General features: G+C 57.2%; 1 long non-coding RNA gene across 1 annotated transcript; it reads left to right on the top strand.

Annotated features, from left to right (window-relative positions):
• Positions 1 to 7,078: 7,078 nt before the first annotated feature.
• Positions 7,079 to 11,225, top strand: LOC120601633 (uncharacterized). The gene is made up of 3 exons (XR_005652496.1): positions 7,079 to 7,231; positions 7,547 to 7,851; positions 9,205 to 11,225. It is a non-coding gene; the product is annotated as an uncharacterized LOC120601633 (long non-coding RNA).
• The last annotated feature ends 8,462 nt before the right edge of the window (positions 11,226 to 19,687 follow it).

Raw genomic sequence — 19,687 nt, 5'->3', positions numbered from 1 at the left:
GGCATGCTTGCCCCCATAGCGGCTGGGCCCCCATGGTAGAAACGGCACAGTCCAGTAGCTGGCACACGTCTGGGGAGCCACTGGTTCCACCTGGCTTCCTGTTTGCATGGGGGCTGAGCCCACAGACCTGTCTGGGGTTGGGGGACTCTGCCCCACCCCCTCCTTCCCTAGTGCAGGGAGGACAAGCAATGGCCTCACGGGCCTTCCAGGCTGGGATTTCCAGCGTTTGTGGAGTTAAGACCCTAATACTATTTTCCAACAGCTTTTGGTGGTTTAATAGAATTGAGGGTAAATCTAACTTGCAAATTTTCCCTTTTGATCTCCCCGCTTTTTTTTTTTTCCTTTTTTTTGAAATTTTAGTAGCTCGACAGGACAGGGCTTAGAACGGAACTGGAGATGTTCCCTCTGTCCTGCTCCCAGCCAGGGTCTCCTGAGGTTTGAAGTTCTGAGCGCCTTGAGGTGGTCACTGCAGGCTGAATTCCTGGTTGCCAGCCTCGACTCCCCTCACCCCACCCTTATCAGGCCTAGGCAGGCTCTTCCTCTGGTAGCCCCCAGGTCATGCCTCCTCTGCCTCCCGACTTCCTCCTCCTCCCTCCATGCTCCCCCTCACTCTGCAGCAGGCTTCTGGCTTCTTCTTTACTCTCCTGAGCCAAACCTCTTCATACCCCAGGACCTTTGCACATGCTTTGCCCTCTGCCTGAAATGCCCTTCCACCAGCTTCGCTGATTCCTACTTGACTCCACTGTCTCAATTCAGATGTCCCCAACTCGAGGAAGCCCTCCTGGATCAGAATTGAACAATAGTAATGTTACTGGTGCACAGAGGACTACTCTCAGCAGACCCTGAGCTCCAGGAGCACGGGGACTGAACAGGCCCCAACGCAGAGCCAGCCACACAGGAGGCCCTCAATAAATGCCAGGAGAGGGGGCAGGGTCTTCTCCGTGAAAATCTCCCTGCAGAGCTCTGTGCCTCAGTTTCCTTGTCTATAAGACAAGGGACTGGGTGACATGCTTGCACTTGCCATGTGATGACTCTCTGGTGCTCCCTCTGGCTTTCTGGCAAGGATCACACTCATTTCACGGTATTTGACTTCCTCGATTATCTGATTTTCCAGGGAGAAATTTAAAATCTCTGGGTTGGGGTGGCATCTGCCCGATACCCGGGCACCCGTCCCATCCCACCAGCTTGAGTGCACCTGGCATCCTGGGGAGACCCATTAAAACTGCCCCCTCTTGGCAGACAAAGCCTCTCACAGGGAAACCCAGCAAGGGCTCTGTAACCGCATTGGCAGGGGTACTGCTGCTCTCCGCGGCCAAAGTTATCACTGGGTTCAAGGCTGGGTTCAAGTTCCGACCAGGTCACTGCCTGGGAGGCTGAGGCCCGTCATTCATTCCTCTGTGCCATTGTCCTCGGCTGTATATTGGGCACACTAACAGCATCTCCCTGCTGGGGCTTCTCTGTTGACTGACATGGTTCCTTGCTTGGGTTTTGGGGGTCAGGAGTGTGCCCTTCTCATACCAAGGGCGGTGGCCTCAAGTTTCAGGAGCCGAGAAACCCAGGTCAATACCCAGTTCTGTTACTTAGCCGGCTGTGTGAACGCCTCTAAGTGCCTCAGTTTCCCCATCCATAACATAAGGGCGATAGGTACACCTGCCTCTTACAGTGGCTGCCTCCTCTCAGTGCTAGATCAGTGTCTGCTTTTCCTATTACCAGCCTGGCCTCCCTGAACCCCACAATTGCCTTCTGATCATATGGGGGTAGTAGGCATGAACAGCAAAGGGGAGAATCCACCAGAACCTCACGCATCCTCTCCACCCAGCAAGAGTCCGGTGCCACTTTCCCAGCTGTGTGACCTGGGGTGAGTCCCCTCTCTGAGCCTCAGGCTATTCGCCAGAGAAAGGACGTCCGGATTCGACCACAGGGCGCACTGTGAGGCTTATGTGGGGCAGTGTGTGGCTGGCTATTGTCGTTGTTACTGTCCTTACATCAGAAAGTAGAGCCGGTTCCTCCACTCGGATTTTACCGATGGGGCAATAGGCCGGCAAGAAGGACGTGCTCAGTCTCAACAGCGGGGTTGGCGGGGGCGCGGGGTGGGGGGAAGGACATTCGACGTCAGCCCCCTCAAGCTTCCAAGTAACTGAGGCACCGAGAGGGGAAGGCGGGACAATGGGTCACACGCAGGGGGACCTTCCCGAAAGCCCATCCCAAGAAGCTCCAGCCCCCCCACCCCACCCCCCGCCCCAGAAGGCCTGGAGCCAGGACTTCCTGGGCAGGGAGGAGGGCAGCCAAGGCACAGAGAAGGGCAGGGACTGGCCTGAGGTCACAAAGCCCGGTGGCGCTGCCTGGTGACCCCCTCTCTCAGCCCGCCTTCCCCGGCAGCTCAGTCCTGCAGGGACGTGGGGAGCCTCCGTCTGGGCCCCGCCGAGCCGCGGGATGAAAGGGGGACCCGATCGCCCAAATCCGCCTCGCTCCGCGGCTCGCCCGCCCCTTCCGCCGCGGGATCAGGCTGGGGACGCGGGCTTTGATGTCGGCGCAGCGGCCCGCGCCCCGCAGGCTTGGGAGCCTCCCGGAGGCCGACTTGAAAGGGTGGCCGCGGGCCGTCCCGCCTCCCCGGACCAGCCCAGAGGAGCGGAGGAGGCAGGGAGGCGGGCACAGGACCCCAGCCCCGCCCGCCGGACCCCAACCCCGTCCGCCGGTCCCCAGCCCCGCCCGCCGGTTGTCCTCGGCGTTCCAGGCCCTGCGGGGGTGCCCTACCTCCGCCACCCGTTGCCAACTCGGTGCCTGAGCCAGACAGAATACCTGTGGTACCCAGGAATGGCCCCATCTCGGGCCGCAGCACATGCTGTTCCTTCTACCTGAAACACCCTTCCCATCTTTTTCTTCCTGCCTGAGCCCAGCTCCCGTCTCTCCTTGCGGGCCGTTCCAGAAACGGCTCCCTCACCCCGTTCCCAGGTGTCCTTCTCTCTGGCCCCTGCCGCAACACCCCTGCGGCCCACACTCTCTGGAAGCCTGGTCCCCCCAGGCCTCTGGCCATGAGCTCCAGAAAGGCATCCTCGTCCCCCCGCCAGCCCCCAGTCTGGACAGCTGCGGGTGGCTGCTCTACAAACAGGGAGGACTCCTTCAACAATAGCGGTCACAATAAGGGTGGCCTTTGGGGCAAGCCAGTCCCAGGGGGCTGCTGAGAGAATTCCCGGCTCCTAGAGTATGTCGCAATTTCTTGGGCCGCCATAGCCTCAGATCACAAAGCTGGGTGAGCCTTTTCCCCATCTCCAGCTCGGGTCCTGCCCTCACTGTGCAAGGCCCCCAGCTGCTGCCGCGGCTGTGGGCTCAACAGCTGACAGCCCCTCAGAAAGGCCCAGCGCCTGATCCCCGGCCCCAAAGTCCCATGACGCACTGCAGCAGCCTCCTAGAACCCTCTCCTTTGCCAGGTAGCTGATTTCCCGGCCTCCCTAGCGCCCCAGAGCAGCAAACTGGCGACGGAGTTCGAGTTCCAACTTGCAGTTGGGAGACACCAAGGCCCACTCGCACTAAGGGGTGCGAGTTTCAGAGCTAGTGGGACAGGGTTAGAGGCATTTGGCTTCAGGAAAGAGAGAGCCCCGCCCCCCCGCCCCAGGCTAGATTCAAACCCGGGACTCTATTCAACCAAGGCCTCGATGTATGTGCTAATATTGCGTCTCAGGAACCGATGTTTTAATACACACTTATAGCACAGCACCGTGTAACTGGCTGTACATGCGCACAAATACAAGAGCAGCCCAGAAACCGGCCCTCTCCTGCCTCCCCAGGAGGGGAAGGGGCTGGGGGTAGGCGGGGTGTAGTGGATGCGGAGATGGGCATGCTGCCTGCAGGAGCTGCGGCCTGGGTGGGCGAAACCAGATGTGAACTTCGGCCCCACCCCCAGCTCCAGCTTTCCTGTGGCTGCCTCCCCAGGGTATCGGGTGTTCTGTCTGCAGCTCCCTACGCCACTCCAGCTGCCCTTACCCAGCCCACTCTCCGCTCTCTTGGGTTCGGCAGGCAGAGAGGGGAAGGGAGACCGAATGGAGGGCTCACCCTGGCGCAGCAGGACACCTGACCCCCCTGGGACAAGCTTCTCGGTCTGTTTTCTCATCTATCTTGGAAGGCTGGATGAATTCTCCTTCCTTTTAGCAAATGTTTACTGAGCACCTCCTATGCGCCACCCCTGTGCTAAGTGTGGGGATACCTCTGAGGATGGGAGAGTCATCATGTCGTGGAGGAAGAAGACACGAGTCAAATAGACCCATAAACAGGAGCTATCATGGTAGATCTCCAGGCTCAGAGAAAAGGCTCTCACCCAGCCACAGACAGCAGGGAAGGCTTCCTGGAGGAAGTGGCACGAATGAATCGAATGGCCAGGGCGAGGAGAGTGAGCTGTGAGCGGGGAATTCCGAGTGTGGAGGCAGAGAAGTGAGTGGGCCGGATTGTGTGAGTGGGAGAGAGGAGGGAAGAGCAGGCTGGTGTGGCAGAGGGCTGGGTAGGGCCTGGTTGTGGACCTGGGAACCCATGAATGCCGAAGGCCAGGATGTCCCCACTCCCAGGTTGAGGAACGCAAAGGACGGGAGGGAGCCAGAGAAGCAGGAGGGTCAAGGTGGCGGTAAAAGAAAATCGCGGCCTGGGTTTCAGACCCCACCTGGAATGGAGGGGCCAGAGGCTGAACCGGAGGAACCCAAGCTCAGCTCCAAGGAGGTGTGATGGGTGGGGCTGACCCAAGGGTGGCAAGGGCCTGTGACTCACTTCTTTCCACTACCGTGGCCAAACTCCTGTGTCCCTTAGGTGCAATCCAAATGGTCCCTCCACTGTGAAGACTTCCCAGGTCCCCTCCCCCTCCTCCACTGTGTCCCCTCTGTGATTTCAGGATCTTTAGACAGATTTTCTCAAACAGCATCTTTGCTGAACACCTACTATGTTTCAAGTACTTGCTGAGGACTCTGCCCCAGCGAGGGAAACAGCCTCCACAGCTGGGAAGGGCAGGGCCAGTCTAGGGGCCCAGGACCACCAACCCCAGCCCAGGCTCTGAATGCGGAGCTGGGCCACCTCCTCCTCCGTGCGATGCTCTTCCCTGCCCCTCCCATCTGTCAGATCCTAGCTGTCCTCTCCTCCAAGCGGCCCTCCCAGGACTGTCCCTCTGAGGCAGTCAGAGGTCTGCACCTCCCCCACGCCGCATCACACTCTCCATCCCTCTCTCATGTCCTTCGGAGCTCTTTTCACAACTGCAGCTCTTTCTCCTTTGTCTACGTGGTTATAGACTCTCTCCCCACGTAGACGGAGGTTCCCGGGAGGCACAGACTGTGCGTCTCGCTCACAGCTGTGTCCTCACGTTAAAAAGGATTGGGTTGCGCTTCAAACAGGGAAGACTTCAAACAACAGTGCTTTAAGCAAGAAAAGTGTTTATTTCTTGCTGAAGTAAATGCAGGCAGTCGGGGCTGGTATGGGGCTCCATGGCTGCTGGGAACCTGGGCTCCTGTTGAGTTGCTCTGCCATCCTCAACACGCGGCTTCGACCTCACAGTGCACAATGGCTGCTCAAGCTCCAGCCTCTGTGCCCACATTCCGGTTAGCAGAAAAGAGAAGGGAAAAAGGATCCTCACCTGTCCTTTAAGGAAACTCCCAGGAAGTGATGCAAACCATGTCTGGCAACATCCTATTGGCCAGGACTTGGTCACATGGCCAGCTCTGGCTGTAAGAGAAGATGGGAAATGTAGTCTCTAAGCCAGGAAGCCATGTGCCCAGCTAAGGATTGAGGATTGTTAGTCTTATGGAAGAGGAGGGAAGAGACCTAGCAACGTGTGTCACAGTCTCCACCTATAATAATAATAACAGCTGATATGTTTTTAGTACTTTACTTTGTAGTCATTCACTGAATCCTCATAATAACCCTTAAGGTAGGGAAACTGAGGGACAATATTGGTCAAAATAGCTGCTCAAGGCGACCCAGCAGGTGAGTAGCAGAGCTGGGATTTGGACCTAAAGCAACCTGCCTACAGGGCTGACTGTCTCGCTCACCGCAGTGCCCACTAAATTGCTAGAGAATGAATGACGGACCTAACTGAATTTGCTCTTGTCCCCATGTGCCCATAAGTTGACAGGACGCCCCTCATCGTGGGTTCCTCCCCTGCCCCTTGGGTTGGCTCAAGGGGCTATGGACTGAGGCAGGGGTTTTGGCCATGGAGAGGGGAATGACGGGCAAGGCCATCTGTGATGGAAGGTTCCAGAGAACCAGGGGCAGGGGGATATGGAGGCAGCCTCAGGCTTCCTTCAAAAAGTGAGACTGAATCAGGATGAAAAGAAGAACTTCCGGGGCAGTGTGGAGCCTGGGGCGGCTCTAGCTGAGCTTCTGGCTGCTGGGGTGTCCAGATCCTGGTTGGGGTTCAGGCAGGAGAAACTGAGAGTGGGGTAGGCTCTTGCCTGGCCCCGCGGGAGCCCAGGGTGTCGGCCAGCCAGCCTTCCTGCAACGCCTCCCTTAGGTGGCTGCCTCTCCCAGGTTGTCCCTGCCGAGGAGCTCTTCCTGGGGACATTTTCCTACTCGATCCACCTGGGTTTGGCGCTGGGAGAGGATGCCTGCCATAAGGCCCCTGGAGAGGCTTGGCCTCCAACCTGTCGAAGCATCCCTCGAGAAGACAGGTTCTAACAGCAAGAGGGTGCCCTTACCTCCAGCCACTCGCCTATCAGGCCCCTGCCTGGCTCGCCACCGGCTTCCCAGCTGTGCTTCAGGCCCTGCTTTGTATCCCTGTTTCCAAGGTCCCCATTTTTCTCCCTGAGTGGGGTGGGGGAGTCATGACTTTTTCTGTGCCACGGACCACCCAGGCATGTGATAACACCTTCATACCCTGTCTGGTTTGTAAATGCATAACAAATACATGGGATTACACCGGGAGCCAATTAATTTCAAATACAGCTAATGGGATTTTTTTAAAGCACATTCGTGATGTCATAATAAGTGTGCTTCTTTATTAAACATTAACAAGATCTAGCAGGAAGTCTAAAACGAAGGACTGACGAATGAGATTTTGAGGAATCTGCATCCGTTTTGATTTGATCCGCAGAGATCAGTGATTTCTGCTGGTGCTGGCGACTGCAGGGGTGCTGACTGCGGGGGTGCCGGGTGCGGTCATCCCTGAAGGAAATGCTGGACTGGACTTAGGGAAAAGGATGATGTCATTCTCTTCCCATCCAAGTTCATGATCGCCCTGAATTCTATCCATGCCACACCCCAGGTTAAAGACCCCTTCTCTGCTCCAGCAGTCGGGGTACAGACATTATACCCACTGAGCATGGAGTTCTGGGAGGGCAAGGAAGGGAGATTTGGGGTGGGGTTAGGGGAGGGAGGGACCAGCAGCTAAGGGGCAGGAGTCCTGGACTCCAGGTAGAATCCGCCTGGCCCCAAAAACCAATGAAAGCTGGAAATTGGGGGAGGAGGAGGGGAAGGTGGAGAGTGAGGGGGAAGGCAGAGGCCTGCAGCCTTTGGCGCCGACACATTCTGCTCCTTCTCCCCGACACCTCCCCTCCCTCCCCCTCCCCCGAACACATAGTGAATAGGGGAAGAAACAGAGACCTGTCAGCAGATGCCTGGACCAGCTGTGCTTCTGCCCCACACCCCCAGTGCACCATCCCCCCAGCTCCTGCCTGGGCCCCAGAAGGGCAGGCCAGGGCTCCAGGAGAAGGTGGGACAGGGGCCTGGCCCAGACAGCCTGCCTTGTCCCTCCTTCGTGCCTGGGTGAGGCAGGGCACTCTGCCTCTCCGCCCCTTAGTCCTGCTGTCTGTGAACCGGCATGACAGCGCTTCCTTGCAGCCTTCCTTGTCAAGTTTACAGACATCTGGCAATGGAAAATGCTCCGTAAGTAATTTTGTCATCCTTATGAACACTTGCCTCCCTCCCTCCCTCTCTGTCCACCTTCCTGCATTGGGGACCATGCTGGCTTGGCCGCTGCACCCCCACCCAGTCCAGCGGGGCAGATCTGCTCAGCTCTCAGTCCCCAGCCTCTAGCACAGCACTTGGCATCTAGCGCATGCTCAGTAAATGTCTTTTGAGTGAATGAACCAGCAGAGTTACTTGGGGATAAAGCCCTTCCTCTCTCTGGGCCTGAGTTTCCTCACGTAGGAAACAAACTAGGACTCTCCAAGGATCCTCCCGCCCTCAAATCAGGACTGGATGTTATTGTCACCGCTGTGCTGAGTCTGGGTCTTTTTTTTTTTTTTTTTAATATTCATGCCATAACACATCCCCAAGTCTTCTTACCTGGGCACGAGCCGACCTCTTGCTTTCCTGACTGCTTCTGTGCTATGACCCTACTCTCCACCACACAGCTGGTGCAGGGGTGTTGAAAACGCCACTCTCTGTGGGATAAAGACAAGAGTCTTTAACCTGGCTCGCAGGGCCCTGCACAGCCCAGCCCTGGGGACCCTTCCAGCCGTTTCCAGAAACCTCCACCGCCCCGTGTGCACAGGCTTTCTCTCTGCCCCTTCTCCTCTGGCCCTTTGCATGTGCTGCTCTCTCGAGCTGCGATGCTGCTCTCTCCCTCTTCACCTGGGTGGCTCCTGCTCATTCTCCAGATCTCGGCTCTAGGGCCACTGCCTCCAGGAAGCCTTCCCCCCACCCTCCCCTTAGACTGGGGCAAATCACCCCGTTATTGTCTGCCATAGCCCTGTGCCTCTCTGTCCCAGTGTCTGGGCCTCTTGTCCTCACGTGTGAGATGGAGACAGTGCTGGTCCTAACTGCAGGGGCGTGAGTCAGCGAGACCATCTGTGCATAGCCTCCGGCCTGCACCCAGCACAGCACCCTGCTCGCCCCTCCACCCAAGGCACATGGGAATGGCAGAGCGGGGAGGGGGGTGTCAGGGGGCATCCCCAAGCCACTCTGCTGCTGGTCTGCACTAGACATTAAGGAAGACAGTAGAGAGAGCCTCAGAGTGGCTGCCAAAAAAAGGGTGAATGCTGAGTGTGTGTGTGTGTGGTGTGTGTGTGTGTGTGTGTGTGTGTGTGGTTGGCAGGGAAGAGCCTTCAGAGGAGGGGAAGGAGCTGGAAAAGCCCAGCACTGCAGCATCAGTGAAGCCAGGGGCCCAGAGGCAGGGAGCGGAGGGGGATGGGTGAAGGAGGAGGTGGGCCTATATGGAGGGAGGGGCTTCCCGAACCTGGGAGAGGGGACCGGAATTCTGGACCTGAGGGTCTGCGGACTTGCTCGGTCCCCTAGTGTCAAGGGCTTGCACTCTGCCTCTCCAAGACCCCTGTTTGGATCCAGGCTGTACCACTTCTGTGCTGCGTGACCCTGGGTGAGTCCTTTGCCTTCCCAAGCCTCAGTTTCTTCGGATGTAATACGGGTATGAGAACATATTTGTCTGCTAGAGCTGCCAGAACAAAGTGCCACAGACAGAACGGCTTAAACAACAGAATTTTATTGTCTCACAGTGCTGGGGGCCGGAAGTCCGGGACCAAGGCGTCGGCGGGTCTGGTTCCTTCGGAGGCCCCTCTCCTGGGCTTACTGATGGCTGTCCTCTCCCTGTGTCTTCATGTGGTCCATCCTTTGATTGTATCTGTGCCCTAATTTTCTCTTCTTATAAAGACATCAGTCATACTGGATTGGGGACCACTCTAACGACCTCATTTAACCTTAATCATCTCTTTAAAGACCCCGTCTCCAAATAGAGTCACAGTCTGAGGTACGGAAGGTTAGGACGTCGACGTACGAATTTTGGGGGACATAATTCAGCCCGTAACACTTGTTTTCCTGTCTCGGAAAGCGGGCTACACTAAAGGCTGATGTACGTGTATTTATTTGGGCGCGTATTCCCAGGGGAGAGAGCCAACACAAGCACACGTTACTGAGCTCACCATGATGGAAGTCTGGGTGCCCAGCCCCCCCCCGAGATGGAGATTACTTATGAAATGCATCTCAGGACCACCTGCCCAGGGGAGGGGAGTAGAGAGGAGGCGCCAATCCCATGACTCTGTCTCCCCTCGACCAATGGTTGACCTGCAGGGTGTTACAGCTGAGTATGAGTGACTGGTAGGTGGGCTCCCGGGCATCCGGGAAGCCCCAGGGCAGGAAGCGAGATGGGACCCGCAGGCCTAGGGTGAGGCGCTGGCAGGCCAGCTGCCTGGAGCTAGCCACGGCCTGCGAGGGATGTTCACTGGATCGAGGCGAAGCCGAGAGGTGTGAAGGAATGCACGGGAGGTGTTCTATACGGTCCGCCCCTTGCAGCACCCAGCTCTGCCCCCGCCTTCCACTGGGTCCCGTCCATTCGGGTCCCCTTCAAGGCTGGCCACCTGCAGTCCTTGCAAAGATGTTACACGAGATGGTTACCGACGCGGACTACAGCCCCCGCGGCCACAGCTGGGGTGGATTGCTCACACCTGAACAGCAACTCCTTCCTTTGCCTGTTGGCTCCTGGCATAAGGACCCCAGAGCGGTCAGATGGCAGTCGCAGCTTTGAGGTCAGTGGGACCCATGCTGTCGCAGGTCATCAGGACCTCTTATCTGATAAAACCTAAGGCTGCAGGGATGAGAAGCCCAGATTTATGAATGGGGGCTGCAAGAGACAGAGCCGCCAGTCCTATTTCTGCACCTTGTCCCTGGACTGTGTGTCCCGGCTCTTCCAGACACAGTGCCATTGTCTGGCTGTGGGTTCTATGCACAGGGTGTTGGAACACCAAAGCACAGAGAGGGTGAGGGGCCTGCCCGGGCCACCCGGCGGGCCTGAGTCCAGTCTTGACTCCCAATCCAGTGCTCCTCTGACCAAGAGAAAATGTGGGGAGGAGGAGAGGTGGGGACTTCACGCTCACTCCCCTCCAAAGTGTCTCACATAGAGCAGGTACTTACTAGAAAATAAATGTTTGTCGAATGACCGAATGAATGTCTGGGTGGGTAGATGGATGGACTAACAAACAGGTGGCTGAGACCTAGCTCCAGACTGTTCCAAATCCCAGCCACCCAGTCTAGTCCTTCCCTCCTCCTCCTCCCACCTCATTTGCTTGCTAGCAACCTCACTCTCATTTCTGCCAAGTCACTGCTCTCACGCTGTCACCCCCCGCCCCCCATGACGAGGCTGGGTGTTCCTTGGAGGGAAGAAAAATGACAGAACCTCAGAACCTCACCATCGGTCCCGTTTTCCAGATGAGGAAACCGAAGCAAGGGAGAGTCCTGAGGTTTGCTCAGCCTCCCCAGCAGCCCTGGGCCCCTGGTCCTGCCTGGCTCGCTGGCCACCGTGGTCAGGTGTTGTTAGATAGTACGTGTTGGGGAACCTGGTTGCCAGATCGGGTTCTCTGAGGCCCCACCCATCATCCTGAGTCTTCCCAATGATTTACGAACACAGCCCATAAAGCTTCAAGGCAGCTCCAAGGCTGGCCTTTATCTGGGAGGCACAGCAAGGCTCCCCAGCCCCCTGGCCCAGCCTAGGTGCTGGACCCCACCCCGCTTCCCTCTTCCCATGATTCTTTCCTCTTCCCATGATTCTTTCCTCTGTTCTGGCGTTCCTTCCTCTCTGGAGCCTCTTACCCTTCTCCAGAGTCTGGAGGCAGGACTCAGGCACCCGCCTTTACCCCCAGCATGTCCTGTAGCCTTGGGTAGGCCTCTGCCCCTCTCTGAGCCTCAGTGGCCCAGCTGGCGCAGACCAGCCACCCGAGTCCCTTCTGACAGTAACCCTAACCTTCCAGGACTCCTTGGCCATCAGAGCTCTGTCGTCCCTTCTCCCTCTGTCTCTGTCCGCCCCCCCCCTTTCTCTCTGGACTCTCTCCAGCCCCCACTATGACCTCTTTCTCTGACCCCCTATGGACCCATGGCATCTCCCTTCACTCCTCTTGCTCACATCCCCCCACCCACCCTCCTCAGAGAATGCCAAGTCTGCAGGTTTCCAGAGACCTTGAGGAGCCAGCGGGCTGGAAGCAGACCTGGCAGCTCAGAGCTCTGCAAAGGGGCCTCTGCTGATGAGACCCTGGGGGGCTGCCGGCTGGCTCTGCACCCTCTAATTCCCCACATCCTGTCCCACTGGCCTGCTTTATTTTTCTCCGTGGCGTTCCCATCTCACCACTTACTTATGTATTATGTTTATTGTTCTTCCTCTCATTAGAATGCCAGTTCCACAAGGGTATAGGGATTTCTGCCGTGATCACGGCTCTGTCCCCATGCCTGGAACAGTGCCTGGGCTGTAGATGCTCCGTGAGTAACTAACTGATGACTTCCAGCCACCATTTACCAGCACCGACTGGTGCGTCACCTGTCTCCGATAAACGGGTCTGCCCAGGACCGTGCCAGGCCCCTTTGGGAAGATGGGGAAACTGAGGATCGGAGAGACGAACCCGAAAGGAAGGAGTCCAAGGTCACGCCGTGGTAATTGGTGGAGAGGGGATTCGAACCCACGCGTCCAGGCCCCTGCGCGCTTAGCCTTTCCTTCCAGCAGCCCGAGGAGGCCGTGCTCAACGCAGGCCAGCACCGGAAAGCGGAGGGGCGGGACCGGTCCGCCTAGGGTCCTTCAGCCAGGCCCCTGCTCGTGGAATGGAGAAACTGAGGCACCCCACTGCCTCGGGTTCCCTGGAAGCCTCCTTCCCAGACCCAAGTCGGTCTGGGAACCGGTCCGCACCCCCTCCGCCGCCCCCGGCCCGAGGCGGAGCTTCGCCCGCGCCCACCGGGAGCCGAAGAGGGAGAGAAAAATGAGTTTTCCCGCCGCCCGGTGGCGGTGTCAATTGATCGCGCGCGGGCGGGGGCCGCGCGCCGGGCTGGGGGCCTCGCTCGCAGCTGCCGGCGCACAATTATCGGGGAAAAAACTGGGGCGGCTTCTGCGGTGAAATTAGTTATCGATTCCTCGGCGGGGCCGCGGGGCCACGCTCGGCGCTGACGGCTGCAGCCCCGGCCGGGCCCGCTGGGCCGGGGGCGGGGGCGGAGGAGGGAGGGGCGGCTCCTCCCACCCCCACCCCCTTGGCGTCCTCCACCTCCTCCTCCCATCCCCTCCCACACCCCCGCCCTCCACTCTCGCCTCTCCCATTCATCCCGCCGTGGTATCGACCCCCAGCCGACCCCGCGCGCGCGGGCGCCCCCTCCCGCTCGCCCTCCTCCCCCCAGCTCCGGCACCCGGCGCCCAGCACAGCGCGGGGAGACCCCTGGGGAGCCCGCGAGCTGCTAGGGAGGAAGGACAAACGCCGGGCGGCGGGGCGGCTCCCACGGAGACACGGAGACAGGGCAGCGCGTGCAGAGTTGGGAGCCAGCCCTGTCCCCAGGGACCGGATTTGGAGCCCTGCAGCCTGGGAAAGTGCGGGACCTCTCTGAGCCTCAGTTTCCTCTTCTACAAACAGGGTCGTCCCTACGTCTAGCTTGTGAAGAGGATAAAACGAGAGGGTTGATGAGAAGTGCCTGCGCCTGTCGCTGCCCGGAAGCGTGTTGGGTGTTTCTTTCGTGTTTATACCACCGACTCTTCCCAGCGTCTCTAGACGTGTCATGTCTCCATTTTATAGATGAGCAAACCAAGCGTAGAGAGGGGAGACTCCTTGTCCATGGCCACGCAGTGATAAAGTGGCCCCATGACTCCAGCAGCCAGCTCTCAGAGGGGAGATTGGAGGGGGTCTTCTCAGTGGGGTGCTGGCATATCACAGAGCCTGGCGAGGGGGTTGTTTCGAGAAGGAAGGAGTGTCAGGTCAGGGCCCCGCAGCCTCCAGGGAGGAGGAGAAGAGATGGGAAGGCGAAGGAGGGCCTTGCCTTCCTGGTGGAGACTTGGGGGAGACGTGGGGGCTCCAGGCTGGAGAGCAGGGTATCTGAGTTCTGATCCTGTCCCTCCACTCTGCAGCATGTGACCTCAGGCAAGTCCCTGTCCCTCCTCAGGCCTTCTACAAGGAGGGGTTGGATCTTATGTCCTCCAAGGCCGCTTCCTGCTCTTGATCGGGCTGCCCCTCCCCCACATGCCTGCCAGCCACAGCCTCCTTCATCTCTCCAGCACCTTTCTGTTGAGCACCTACTATGTGCCAGGAACAGTGCTGGGTGCAGAGTTCACAGCTGAGAACAAGACAGCCCCTGTGTCCGCCCTCTTGGGACAGGATAGGTATCGGGCAGATCATTACACAGCCACATAGGACCTGTGGTAAGTTCAAGGGACTGTGACAAGGTGTGGCTGGGGCTGGGGGGTGGGAAGTGGTCGGGCACCAGAGAAGACTTCCCAGAGCAGATGACCTTGGAGCTGAAACAAGTGGAGTGGGAGTGGGCAAAGGCAGGGGACATCAGCCCACAAAGTGGGGACAGCCTGGGCCAAGGCTGGATGGAGTCCAGAAGGAGCTTGAAACGTTAGAGAAACTGGGAAAGGCCAGTGTGCTGGGGGGCAGGAGAGGAGGGCGAGGCCGGCAGGGTTGGGCCAAGGAGGGCTTGGGAGCTGTAAAGGTTAGTCCTCCTGTGGAAGCATGGAAGGGCTTCAAGCAGAGGAATGGCAGGGTCAAGTTCAGCCTCACAGCTGGAAGCCTGTATGCAGGACTCCTTCACTAGAGGCCTGGCTCTGTTCCTTGCCTCTGTGAACCTCGGTTTCCTTATCTGTAAAATGGAGATAATGATTTCCACTGCTGTAGGGTCTGCGGGCTTTGGAGCAGGTCAGCCCTGGGTTTGAGTCTTCCCTTAAATAGTTGAGGGACCTTGGGTGGTGTCAACAAGTGGCTCAATCAAAAGAGAGAGCCAACATAGAATCTCGGGGTCTCTGTGCTCCCCCTCCCCAGCGTTCTTGGCTCCCTAAACCGGGGTGCAGAGGTGGTGCTCAAGATCCAGAACAAGCCTTCAGCAGGTCCTCAGGAGGACACATGTACCTACACGCACATGTCTGTACGCATGCATTGTGTCATGGGTACAGGTCGGTGTATTGCAGAATCCGCATGTACCTTGCGTAAGTGTGAGTAGCTCCAAATATGCGTCACTGGGTACATATTCATATGCGCGTGCGTATTTATGTGCGTGCGCATCTTTGTGCATATTCGTATGTGCACCTTGCATGTGCCTGTGTATATCTGTTGGTACTTGGTTCTCAGTGCACACCTGTGTGTGGGGGTGACCATCTCTGTGAATGCTTATAAGCACGTGGGATGAGCATCTCTGCGGGTTCACAGAGTTGCATGGATGTGTATGAAACGGCTGTGCGTGGATATATACCTACTATGTACTTGCATTTGGGGTGCATAATGTGTGCGCACTGGCATGCATGGATATGAGGTGCACGTGGTGCATGTACCCACCTTTGTGGTTCCAGGCCCTTGCGTTCGCTTCTGCCCGTGTGTGATTCCTCTGCACACATGCACAGGGGCGCAGGTAACTAGCTACTCCCAAGGGCATGCACGTTTCTGAAGCTGCTTATGTTTGTGCCTGTGTCTGTGTTTGCCTCCACCCACATTCTGAGCATACACGCAGGTGCCCCAGTGTGTGAAATCCCACGCTCAGGGAGCACAGCACACTGCCCAGGGGAGGAGGGTGCTTCCCCATATTTCAGTGTGCTGAGGACAGAGACAGGATGGGCCTTGGCTGCTGCTCCTCTGGTAGAGGATGCTCTTGAAGAAGGAGGCAGAAGCTGGCCGGGACCGCCCAGCTCCCCCTGCACCCAGCTGGGGTCCACGGAAATGGCCTCCTCCCCGCTCCCCAGGCCTCCAGGGCTGACTGGGTTGTCAGGGATAGCAGGTGGCCTTGGGGAGCAGGCAGAAGCTTCCTCCCCCACCCCCGGGCCCCTTGCCAAAGGAAGCTTTCTGAGCCCCTGAGCTTAAGGAGGCATGCTGCTGCCTGCCACATCCTTACGTGGGCCTCTCACAGCTGCGCCCTGGCCTCTGCACTCAGAGCCCGGGCTCCTGTGGCAGTCTGTGGGACCCGGCTCTTCTTGGCTTTCTCTCCGTCCCGCAGCCCTGGCTTTAAGGCCCAGGCTGGGGCTGGCCCAGGGCTCTGCTCCTAGGTAGCCGGAGCTGCCTGCGAAGGCAGGATGTAGACCCACATCCTTCCTCAAGCTGCCCACCTGGGTGGCAGTGGTGGAGCCCAGGGTTCAGGAGACCAGCTTTCTCTTTCTTTCTCCATGATTCCTAACCCAAGCCTGTGACGCCTTTCTATCCACCACAGCTTGCTTCACCCCAACCCCCACCCAACTCCCTAGGCCCTGGTGGTTCCAGCGCCTTGGACTCTGGGTCACCTACTCACCCCCGGAACAATTTTTTTCTGTTTAGAGCTTTGGGGCCTCCCAGAGTCCCGCTCTTTCCTTTCAGAGTGTCCGTCTTGGGCACCACAAGGACCCCCTGGCCAACATCCTGGCCCCTCCCTTTCCCCATTCTGTCATCCCCAGGGACCTCAAGTTGGCCCCTGCACTGTGGTCCACCCTGACCTGGTCATCACTGGCGCGGCCACACCTCTGAACTCAGCCATCCTGCCTCCACGTTGCCCCCTGCCCATGTAGCCCTCACTCTCCTGAGAAGTACCACCCTCTTCCAGACTCTTCTGTCCCCATAGGGCCCGCCCCTCCCCAGGACCCCTCACATCTACCACTTTCTGCACAATATCCTGAGATAGTCCCAACCTAGGGCCAATCCAACCTCACCAGATTTCCCCTCGGAATGACTGCGCTGCCACTTTAGAGCAATCTGTCATCAGGGTCACTCCCCCCGGCACCCACTCTTTTGGTTCCCCTGTCCCTTCTCCCCAGCCGACTCTTCTGTCTTTGCCTGTCCTGGGTCTGGCCCTGCCCTCAGCTCTCCCCAGCAGAGCCCAGCACCTTCATCACCAACTGGACTTCTTTCTCCAGCTCGTCGCCTTCCGGATGCCGGATCCATCACGTCCGCTGCCCTTGGACACCTCGGCTGTGTCTCCGCAGCCCACACAGGCCCTTCCCGCCCCGATCCCACCCCATCTGCCTCTCCTCCAGGCCTCTCCCTAAAAGAGTGGTCCAAGCCACGGTCTCCTGGGCCAGACGCTGGGTCATTACTCGTGCCTGCTTCTTTTCTCTCACCCTCCACGTCCAGTCAGCCACCCAGCATCTGTGCTTGGGGTTCACTGAGCTTCTTGGACACAGGTTTTATTAAGTTTGGAAAAATTCAGCCGTTATTTCTTGCAATATTTTTTCTGTTTCCTTCCTCCTTTCTTCTGGGACTCTGATTACCCGTATGCTAGGCCGCTTGGGATTATCCTACAGCTCGTTGGTGCTCGTTCCTTTTTATTTTCGTTTTATGTTTTGTTTTTTTTTTTCTGTGTTTCATTCTGGGTAGTTTTTATCGCTATGCCTTCGAGTTCACTAATTTTTTCTTTGGCCTTGTCTATTCTGCTGTGATTCCCACTCAGTGTATTTTTCAGTTTTCAACTCTTAAAAGTTCAACTTGGATCTTTTTTATATCTTCATGTCTCTAACATTTTCAAAATATAGAGTACAATTATAAAAACTATTTTAGAATCTTTTTTTTTTTCCGTGATTCTCACATCTGCGTCAGTTCTGGGTCAGTTTCCATCGATGGATTATTCTTTTCTTTGCGGGTTGAGTTGTCCTGCTTCTTTACGTACCTGGTAATTTGCGGTGGGTGCCAGACATTGTGATTTGGGGATATTTTTGTGTTCTTATAAATCTGCTTGAGTTTTATTCAGGGAAGCAGTTAAGTTTCTTGGGCACCAACTGGTCCTTTTGGGTCTTGTTCTGTGATTTGTTAGGTGGGATTTTAGCAATGGTCAGTCCAGGGTTCATTATGCCCCACCTCTGAGGCAAGAGCCTTGTACCATACCCACTGCCCTGTGACTTATGAGTTTTCCAGTCTAGCTGGTAGGAATAGGCACTATTCCCAGGCCTGTGTGAGCATCAGACACTGTTCTCTCTAATCCTATCAGATGGTTTGTTGTATTATTGTTTTTTTGGTTTTTTTTTGGGGGGGGTTGTTGTTCTTTTTTACAAACAACTTTTTCATGTATTTTTTTCCCAAAGTTTTTGGTTGTTTCAAGTGGGATGGTAAATCTGGCCTCTGTTACTCCAACTTGGACAGAAGCAGAAGTCAGTCACCAAGTTCTGATGATTCTAGTTCCTAAAACTCTTGAATCTATCACCTTCTCTCCCACCTCTGCCACCGATTCAGACCCCATTTTGCCTGGGCGACACCCATAGCTTCCCCAGGGCTACGTCCCTGCTCCGTTCAAGTCATTTCCCACGCAGTGGCAGCCGGAGCTGTCCTTCCACACTGCGTGTGCTCTGACCGTGCGCCTCCCCAGCTCCAAACCTTTTTACTCCCCACTGTCTGAGTGAATTTTAAACACTCATCCGTGGCTCATCGGGTCTTGATACAGCCAACCACACAGAACCGTTTGGAATTTTCCCAAGGGGTCATTCTCTCTGTGGGGTCTTTGCTCGTGCCGTTACTCCTGCCAGGATCCCCCCGATTTCACTTCGACTCCTCTAGGCCTCAACGCAGGTGACACCTGCTCCAGGGTGAAGGTGCCCCTCCCCTCTGCGCACCTGTTCCTTAGCACAGATTGGTCTGGAATGTAGCTACCTGGGATGGTTGCATCCCTGAGGGTGAGACCCTGGCCCCTCCCGCTGAGCCCTGCCTGTCATATTCACTGAGCGAATGAATGGATGATGAGAAGAATGGAGAGCAGGGAGGGCCGGCATGAAGGAGGGGAGGCTGGGACGCGTGATGTTGGGCCGTCATAGCACATGATGAAGTGGTCTCTGAGGCCCTGTCGGGATCTGACTGTCACGATGCTCGCCCGTTTCCACAGCGTCATGGAACGAGTCTCTGTCATGCTGAACTACTGTCCTTGTCTGACTGATGCGGAAACCGAGGCCCAATGGGTGGGGCAAGCTGGACCCCGGGGTTGCCCAGCACATCAGTGGCAGAGCCCAGCTCGAGGCTCACGTGCTGGCTCTTAGTTGTGCAATTCTGGGCTTGGGTAAGGAGTGTGAAAAAAAGGGTCCTTAGTCATCATGTCCTGCAGGGGTGGCCTTGTGAGCAGGCTGGGGCACTCTGGGTTGGAGCCAGGACTTCTGTGTGTCTGAATTCCCAGGACTCAGAACTCACCAACAAGGAGGAGGAGGAGAAGGGCCACTTGGAGCAGTCACACATCCGACTGGGGGAGGACTTGGGGAGGCTCAAGGTCAGCCCGAGGTCAGCCCCTGTCCAGCTTCATTATTCATTAACCAGGCAAGTCCAGGCCCTGAGTTCATAACCAGCTCGAAGCTGGGGAGGGGGCGGATTCCTCCCCTGAAGGAATGACCTGCAAGGGCAGGGAAACCTGTAAATGAGCGCTTGGTGAAAAAGCTCTTCATTCATTCATTCATTCATTCATTCACTCGCTCACTCACTCACAAACGAATGTGTTCACGTCTCTCTCTGTGCCTGTCGATAAGCATGCTGGAGATCCGGCTGGTGAGGGGACAGAGCAGTGGAGACAAGGACGGTCCAGAGTGATCGGTGCTGTGGCAGGGGCAGCCTGGGGGCCTGAGGAGCGCAGTGGAGACCCCCAGGCCAGCTGGGTGGCATTGATGAAGCTGCTAGAGAGAGCAAGTCCCCCGAAGAGAGCTGCAGGCCTCCCGTGGCTGGACCGCATGCCACAGTTTGTGTGGTACGGTGTTGAGGGGCCCTGACAGGCTCTCAGCCCCACGCCACCCCACCTCAACCTCCGGAACATTCCCCGTCACCAGAGACAGCGCCCCCAAGCTGGCTTCTAGCCTGCTTTTCTTTCACAAAGAGTCTAAGTTGGGGGTTCCTCCACT

This window comes from Pteropus medius, unplaced genomic scaffold (assembly GCF_902729225.1).
Source record: "Pteropus medius unplaced genomic scaffold, Ma_sr-lr_union100, whole genome shotgun sequence".
Classification (NCBI taxonomy): domain Eukaryota; kingdom Metazoa; phylum Chordata; class Mammalia; order Chiroptera; family Pteropodidae; genus Pteropus; species Pteropus medius.
Note: the sequence above shows the minus strand (reverse complement) of the source record. Positions and strands in the feature narration are given on the sequence as shown.